This window comes from Schistosoma haematobium, chromosome 3 (assembly GCF_000699445.3).
Source record: "Schistosoma haematobium chromosome 3, whole genome shotgun sequence".
In the NCBI taxonomy this organism is placed as follows: domain Eukaryota; kingdom Metazoa; phylum Platyhelminthes; class Trematoda; order Strigeidida; family Schistosomatidae; genus Schistosoma; species Schistosoma haematobium.
The window spans coordinates 16,922,900-16,932,891 of NC_067198.1; positions in this window are offsets into that span (position 1 = coordinate 16,922,900).

Here is a 9,992-nt window from a genome sequence, read left to right on the forward strand (position 1 = left end):
CAACAGATATACAGTTGCTTCTTCGCTCACCAAATTTTGTGTAATTATGCAAAAAGTATGGTATACTTTATTGTGATGTGCGTGTAATGTAAAACTTTTTTTATTTAATAATTGTCCTCTTCTAACTTTACATGTGTGTGACGAACAATCACTCAGGCAAATAGATCATTGATGGAATGGAACTGCCACTTTACATAAGGTTACTTTTGGATGTTGAAAACTAAATGAAAACAAACAATTTGATTGCCGATTAATAGAAAGTCCAGAGTCGGCTATGAATAAGCATTGTACTATATAATTGCAAGTAAGTTTAGTGGTCATTTTCTTTTACAGTTGATTGATTATAACGTCCTGTTCATATAATTTTATGAGACTGGTAAATTATTCTCATTACATAATCTTTAAGACCGTTTGTGTATATTTTAAAACTAATCACTTCCATTGATTATCTCATCGTTATCGAATTTCTTAACGTCGCGTTTCTTTGATTAGTAAATATATCTTTGCACGATTATCTTATTTATTTGGCTGAACACCATCATATTTTAAGGAATCGAATACATTTTAAATTGTTAATTGATAGTGATTTTTGATCATATTTTTATCAGCGACATCTTTATAGCTACATTCATTCATAATTGTTCATTTTTTGGCAGTAGGTTTATAAAACCATCGTTCATTTTCATGGTTATTTAATTACTGCATGGCAGATAGTTTCGACGTTTTTAACAGCTACTTTCTCGTAGAATCGCCTTAAAGCTGTAATCTAGCAACACTAGTATGCACACAAATCATCAGTCTAGACAACTGAGTAAACCGCCTTTAATCTGATAATGGCATGCTCGCAACTATTCCGGCGCTATCAACCATTAGCATTTGTATTGCATACATAAGTTTATAGTCACTCTCCTGGCAGTAACAACCTCTGTTTTCCATAGGCAATCAATGTTCTTTAAGCCCATTTACACGCAGCTATCGTTGTTTCCCATTTACCAACGACTGTCTCAACTGAACTTCCATCATATATCTGCAGCAATATGTTGCTTAGTTGATGAGCCTCGCTTTCATCGTTTACACTCATGATATTCCAGACGCTCCAATATTATCTGGTCACTAAGTAGTTTGTTCATCTTATTTGTTTGCTCACATATACATAACTGCATGCTTTGTCATTCACTGCTCCTAAACATCGCTCGAATAATGCAATTAGTATATATTGTCATCGGACAGTAAAACCAGAACATAGAGTTTAGAGCTGGTCTCTCAACCACAATACAAGAAACATTTCACTCACACGACACTTCTCGATAGATTCAATGATGCAAACTGATCACCTACACATCATTAAACGAATTTTTGTGAGAAGTTAGATTGTATTTTGGAAACTTGCGAATTGTTAAAATATATCTGATGTCTTCCGACTATTGTCTGACACTTAACTGATTCGTAAAAGTTTAATGTCTTTCAGTTGTTGTATGTGAACCATGGAATTTTCAATCCATTATAGATTATCATATTCGTACGATTATAAAATTTAAACCCATGCTTTTCCTTGTAACAACAAACCTACATGCGACTATTAACCGCTTGATAGGACAATACGATTTGCTTGAACCGGAACACACAGAACACCAACTAATGTATAATTGAAGAATTCGAGTACGACCGTTTCGGTCAGTTTTCAGAACAATTGAGATTGAAGTAACATTTCTGAGTAATAACTGGCTCAAGTGAGAGTACATCATTCTATGGCAATAGTAGAATTTCTGTAATGGATTTTATAGGGGTATAACCGGATTGATATTCGAAGACGCTGAGTCAACTGAGAGCCGCTGGAACCAACGTAACATAGCAAAGCATAATTCTCAGTTGACTGGATTGAAAGCTTCATATCGTTGAAATAAAAATGCTTAAAACTCCTTCATAGGAGATGATTATTCATTAAACTTTACCCATTCTTTTGAATCTCGGGGGAAAGATGAAAGCTCTTGTGCATATTATTACAAGTATGATCAATAATTTACATGGGTCGACAGATGAGATGTTACTCAAGTAGGGTTATAAGAAAAACAAAATCAGTGCAAATAAATGGCAGAATATTATTGCAGATATATTAACGTGCCAATAATCAGGTTTATGTATTATTAATTTAACATGAGTCCACAGTTTTTATAGTCTGTTCAGAGATGGCACTGGGTTTATTTTGTGACCTCGAGAATCACACACCTGGTCCAAACCCACCATTTGTGTGTCAAAATTGGTGTGCTGCTAGATATATATGCAGTAAAATTGTTTATTAGATTTATGGCTGTTATAAAGTAACTATTGAAAGGCCCTTGCTATATCCTGTAACCGCGATAAACGCGTAAATTGGGTTTGTTTCAGGTCTGTACAGAAGCTCTATGGTTGCACACTGCGAAAGTGATGCAGATTAATCACCGATCACGTAAATCGCTTTATAAGATCAGTTATTCACTGTCATTCATCTTTTGACTACATTGTCACTGAATATCAAATATTTCCTATATGTTTACCAGCAACTGGTAGGCCGAACAACCTGCAGACTATTAAGTAAGTTGGTGGTCAGATACACGCGTATTCCCACAGATCATTAGTCTGAGCAGTCAAGCGCATCTCATGAATGCCGACAGTATGGTCACAACGATCTCAATGCTGGTGATGGTTATCAACGCAATCTCAGACATAAATTTGCAGTCATACTCCTAGTATTGTCAATTAATGCCCTCATTATAAATCTAATGTTCATTTATCGCATCTCTATTCACTGATAGCCATTATTCATTCTTCAACTATTCAAACCGATGGTCCATCACATTTCTGCAGTCACTCGATCTTACAAATTACAAGCTTTGCTACAGAACTGATTTCTAATCGTCGAACTGTAGGTCCATTTAAACATGTTCACACATAAATATACTTTATCCTTATACCATGTCGGTACCACATTAATGTGTGGGCAAGAATGATAATGATTGGTTGTCTGCTTAGTCAGACATGTAGATAGTCTGACAGGTGTTAGATGAATTATATATTACCCTATCCTTATTATTATTATTATTATTATTATTATTATTATTATTATCGTGATCCACTTATTATTGATTGTTCATTGTTGTTGGATTGTGTCGGGTTTTGGTGTGGAAATATATTCACGTTGTGGTCAGACTAATCACGTGTTCTTGATCTGAGTTGTGTTGAAGTTCTGTAGAATAGACACTGGGTGGGAATCTAGTGTAGATATTCATCTAAGGTACACTAACGTCCCATGCGTGTAAAAGTGAAATCCCAACCATTATAATATTAGACGAAGTAAAACAGAGCGTCATAACACATACAGAATTTCACCATGTTAAAATTCTGCACTTCTCACCTTCTGAGGGTTATTAATCTTTTCCAAACATAAAACATAGACAATTTATCATGCTTTGTTTTCACACATACGAATTACACTTCCTAACATGTTATTTTTGACCATCACACATGCATGCTACCAACGACGGTTAATTTCTTTGAACGCAAATTAAACAGCTTATGATTATGTGCCCACTCGACAGTCAAAAGATGTCCCGCAAATTTTTTACTTAGTGAACGATATTTTAGTACTATGTACCTATCCTTCCGGTATTGTGGTGTGTGCAACTGATGTCGACAGGTATGTGTAGTATGTATCATCAGTCGAAAGTAAAATACCTGGTGGTAGGAGGTTAAGAAGATCAAAGAAAACAGAGCGAGAACAGAGGATGATTATTGTAAAAATGAGGGGACAACCAAGTATAAGACAGTTGATTAATACTTTGCAAATGAAGTGTTTACTGTATTCTTCTCTGAATTTAGTAAAGGATTCTGTAATTTTGTGTTCAAATGCATTCTATTGTCCCCATTTGTGTTCTCGTTCAAGACAGTATCATTGTAAGGCACTATTTCACCACCTGTCAAACTTTCTTAGCATATTTTTTGTGTGCATTTTATCTTTAAAAACGGTTACTTTTACTAAACCTTTGCATTTTGTAGGAAACTGGTTATAGCAGATTCTATTACACATTATTTATCCTAGCTTTTGAATAGACTCTAGTAATTCAGAAAATCTGTGACTATTAGATAAATTTTATCTTTCTAAGAACTACTTTTTTTCATATGAAATCGCGACGTCATGCACGTTTACCTCATATTCATGTCCTAGTAATTTGACCCTTAAACATGTGTGCTTGCGTGCATATCTGCACATTTATGATTTTTTCAAGTGCGTTTTCTTGTCTCACTATGCATTATCTATTTTAGTATATTTTCACCTTATTGTTAAGTGATGTTTTTAAAATGTCTGAGAAGCCTTTCTTCACGTTGCACATTTTGCCGTCTCTCTATGTAAAAGAATGTCCTAAATAGACTCTTAATCTCAATTTATATTTGGCTATTATGACCATTATTGTCCTACGGGGTTAGTCTAATAACATACGGAATTAAACGGAAGATTCATATTTTATGATTTATCATTTCATCATAAAATGGGGCTACACAGCAGAGTCTAGAGATCTTTTATTTCTTAGGTAACAGATTGATGTACCTTCAGAATAGACAATAGTGCAAAAAATGTAGGCCAATAATCATATCATTCCATAAGAAAGTGTCAGGTTTCTCCAAAGCTTTCTTTTCCAAAGTGGATTGAGTCCCAGTACGTCACGTCTGGATGTGTTACTTTCGACTGTGGCTCATTCCGTTAAACTCAGTTGCTATCGCATGTTCCACCATCCAATTTTCTCCGTAATCTAACGAATTATTTTTGTGGTATTATCCGTTATTTCGTTTGGCCATCACGAGCACTTACGAACAAAGTGCCCTGTCAACTACTGTGAGTTAAGGCCGACTAGGTGTTATGTTCGTTAAACTTGAATGCTACTACTGACTCGTCTTACTCGGAATGGAACGAGGAATCAAAGATTCAGAGAATCGATAGGCTATACTGGTCCGTTGTCCCCGACTCAGCTAACTCGATCCAGAAGTCTTGGTAAGATGTAGAATAGTGTATTCTACAGACAACCAGAAGATACCAGGTTCATCAAGCACACGAATCAAGCGTATTTATACGAATATATAGAATCGATATTGCCGTGGAAGTTTTTAAACATTTAATCGATAAGTTCGTCAATCGACTGTAATTGAAATATTTAAACATTTAATCGATACGTTCGTGGATCGACTATGTGCGCGGGTGGTAAGAAATGCCCAAGCGTACATCTCCATACAAGCTCCACATAGATAAAATTACAGAATATTAGTTTTGGGGATCTAACGTCCCCAACACTCCTCCTCTTTTTAATAACGTGCGTTTCTGGGGTCGACCTGCATCTTGACTGTTGCTCGCCGCTGTCGGAGAGGCCACCTTCTGGAACGTGCTTCCGCTAGTTGTTGAGGTTTTTCTTTTGGTGGGGTTGCCGGTAAGTTGAATGTGTCTAGCAGGATATCAAGAGGAATATTTACTTCGGTTGATGGGCGGTCTGGGGCTAGCTGTTTGCGTAACTGATTCCGATGGCGTTGCCACCTGTCACTGCCTACCTCAACTTCGTACATGACTCGGCCAACTCTTCTGACCAATCGCGCTTTCATCCATGGACCATGGGTTGGTCTGTTGTCACGGGCAAACACAGAAAATCCTGCTTTGTAAGTGGATTGCTTTTCAAACTTTGTCCGTTCTGGTGTCGTTACATTACTTGGACACATCAGGCTGTGGATCGTCTTCAGTCTCCTTCCCATGAGGATCTCTGCTGGGAACTTTCGCTCCGGCAACGTCTCATTTGGTGTTGTTCGGTATACATTTAAGAAATTTTGCAACGTGTCCGCTGGTGTCCCCTCCCCTTTTGACTTAGCCAAAGCTGTTTTAAAAATATCCACAAACCTTTCTGCTTGCCCATTCGACTGCGGGTGGTATGGTGGTGGCCGAAAGTGCTTTATGGCTAGCCGTTGACAGAATGACTGGAATTGGCTGGGGGTGAACTATGAACCGTTGTCAGATACAATGGCATCCGGTATACCATTTCGAGGGAAAATTCCTGCGAGGATTTGTATTGTTTTAATCGTCGTTGGTGGTATTATAGGGTTGATTTCTGGCCACTTCGAAAGGGCGTCGATTACATCTAGATACATGGTTCCGTTAATTGGGCCTGCAAATTCGACGTGTATTCTGGACCAAGGATGATCAGGTTGTGGCCATGAAACTGGTGGAACTTTGGCGTTCACCTTTGCCGCTTGCTAACACCGCATACATTTCTCAACTAATTCTTTTACATTTTGATCCATTGGCGGCCAATATGCATGACTCCTGGCTATGGATTTCATTCGTCTAACCCCCGGATGACCAAAGTGGAGCTGTTTTAGCACTTTTGCACGAAGGAATTCTGGCGCAACCACTCTTTCTCCGAAAATCAAGTAGTCGTTTACAATACATAGCGAATCCAGCCGCTGATACAGCTGTTTCGTGTCACCATCAAACTTCTTAGACGACCAACCGTTGGTGACATGGCTCATAGTCATCTTGACGATGGGGTCGCTCATAGAAGCATTTTGTATGTCCGATGCAGATACCGGCAAAGTTCGTATTGAGGTCGTCCCCAACACTAGGCAACCATTACTCGTTGTGAATTTGACGTACGTGACCTTACACAGTTCGCAGCACTATTATTTCATCACTAATGCGAATGTTTCCCCTCAATTTAGGCCCCATTCGAAACAATATGGTATATCATTCACGTAAATAAAAGGGACCTAACAATCATTTCTTGATGTATCTGTAGGGCCAATGAAGCGCCCTTGAGCCCTAGCCAATTAATTTGCGAAGTCGAGCCTCTTTAACGTCGACTTAAAAAACACTGGTCATTGAGAAATCCATTGTAGCGGTAAATAAATCCCCAAAATAAATAGCTCTGTAAATTTTCGACATTGGATGCTGACTACAGTAGTTTTAATGGACTCACCTAGCTAAAGGAGCTCAGTCATGCATCCGCACCAGATCACGTGTGGGAACGCCGTGCTCAACATCAACCTCAATCGCTAGCCAGATTAGATCAGACGATCCTCGATATATTGATAGCCTATCAAATATATCTTCTTTATTTTGATTTCACTTGGTGGGTGCGATTCATTTCAGAAGGTGCTACTGGTTAAAGTATTGTCAAACTCCAAATGTCTGTAGCATCTTCACCATCAAGCGTCGTCAAGGTCAAAGATAGCCAACGGTCACAGAAAAATTGGACGCCTCGAAGAAGCGCATGTGAGAATGGTTCAGGTTTCTCCTTATGTAATTTAATAATAGTTTGGACGACTAGTTTGGGCGATCTGATTCCATGATTAAGGGCTCTCCTGCATGTAGTATTACTACAGCTAATCCCGGTCAAAGGTCCAGATGAAGGGGGGTTTGAAATATGGTCAGCAACCACATCCCATACAGAATAGCCTCACTGGGAAACACTAACCTAAAATGTGGCTTGGGTCATTAAATCTGTACCCTGAGAGCTAAAGGACTTTCATTTAGAAACATTATGACGCCTTATGGTGGAAGCAAAGGTTCTTCGAAAGTCACGAGCTCGATACCCCTTCTAATTACCAGAGAAACAACTATTATAAGTGAACGGAACGCTCAGGTAATATGGGAGACCAGAAGTACCAGCCAGGTAGCTGCAAATATGAGGGAATACAGCTTTGACGTGCGCGGGAAAAATGAAATCCAATGGACCTACTCTGGAAGAAAAGAATGGCTTCGACGAAGGTGCTGTTGTACACTAGTCATAAAAAGATTTCACAACCACAGACGCAAGAAGCTACACTCATTCTATATGAAGAAGCGCAAAAAGCACGCATAAGATGTGAATCTTGTGGACCCAGAACCACCAAAGTATCCTTCGAAACACTGAAGGGGGAATTATAATGAATGTCATACAGTGCTACGAACCCACCAATAAACGTGAAGAAGACAGAGATTATTTTTATAAAAGGCTGCAGAAGACCCTGGAACAGTACACAGGAAACGACCTGACCATTCTGCCGAAGTCTGGATAGACAACACTGGGTATGAAGACATCATGGGACGACATGGGTTGGGAGAAATAAAGGAGGATTATGAGGCATTTGCAGATTTATGGGTATAGGTTGCATCGTATTCTCCCGTAAAGTTTTACAGAAAGCTATATGAGTTTCATCGTATCACACTACAGAGAACCTGGTCGATCGTATATACATCAATAAAAAAATTTAGATCCATGTAAGACGTAGGAACCAGGAGAGAAGCTGATATAGTTAAATGAAGCACTGACAAAACGAAATCTCACTACTGTGGCTACCAGTGTTGTTGAACTGCATGAAAGATTAGGTAGACGGCAAACTTCGAGATCGACAGGCTGTATTCCGTAACAATTAGCCGTGCACTGACCAAAATACAACATTACTTGTCATTGTTCAACAGTAAATTGAATGAAACTCATCACCATACAGAAATAACCTAGATTACGAGAAAGCGTTTGAAGGTGTAGATAAGAGAGCTTTATGAAGACTTCTTTGACACTGTTATGTACCTGAAAAAACCGTAAACATCATGCTGAACTCAATCGATAGACTATTCATCGATGCTGCACATTAGCGGTAGCCTATAGATGCATTATGAGTGAAGACCAGAGCCAGACAAGGCTAATTGATGGTTGATTAAATTATGAAGACCTTCACATCTCAGAAGAAGCACGGAACACAGTGGACTGATTGCATGCAGACAGACGATTTGGACTTCGCAGATGATCTGGCCCATCTATCCCATATACACCAACAAACGTAAGTCAAGACAACCAATGTAACAGAAGCCTCTACATCAGTAGGTCACTACATATACTGGGGAAACAGCATGATCGTCTAGTAAAAAACGGAGAACACCAACCCTAACCACTTGATGGAGATGCTCTGGAAGAAGTGGGAACTTTCATATACCTGGTCAGAACCATCGATGAAGAAGGAGGGTCTAATGCAGGTATAAAGGCACGGATTGGAAAAGTAAGGACAGCAGTCCTACAGTTTAAGAACATATAGAAATCAAAACAACTTTCAACCAATATCAAAGTCAGAATCTTCAACACGAACGTCAAGGCAGTTCTACTGTACGGAGTTGAAACTTGGAGAACTACTACAACCATCGTCAAAAAGGTGCAAGTATTAATAGACAATGGTCTATAAATGATACTCAATGCCCATTGACCGGATACAATCAGAAACAACCTTCTGTGGGAGAGAACAAACCAGCTTCCATCTGAAGAGGAAATTAGGAAAAGACGTTGGTGGATAGGACATACATTACGCAAATCATCAAACTGCATCACGATGCAAGCTCCAATGTAGAGCCCCGAAGGAAACGGAAAAGAGGATGGACAATGAACACACTGCACCGAGAATCGGAAGCAGATATCAAAAGGATGAATAGTACTTGGACAACCACGTCGGGTGCCTCTGATTTGTATGGCGGAAATTTGTCTGGTGTTCCTTGTAACAATGTTTATGAGTTTAAATAAACAATGAAATAACTAACGTGGATTATTATTATGTGGAATTCGGTTACTGTATCTACCTTGATGATCGCATAGGACGAAAATAATGTTATTAAAGATGTGCATTAGTAACCATGGGTTAAGGAAACAGAGCGGTGCAACCACCGCGTCCGCATATCCGTGATTTGTAACTGGCTTGTATGTCATGATTATCCTTGGCCATGACGATGATGGACAAATTTGAAGATGGCACAGGTATTCAGTGTTTGACAACGCTTTTACCAGTAACACCTTCTAATATAACTCGTACCCACCAAGAGAAATCAAAAGACAGAATCGAGGAGACTAGAAGTTGTATTTGACGATTGCCAATTGTAGATCACCAACATAGATGATCTATCTCGAAATGATTGCAGGCCTACTCGAGTTAGATGTGAATGGTGTGATAAAGTAGCTAAC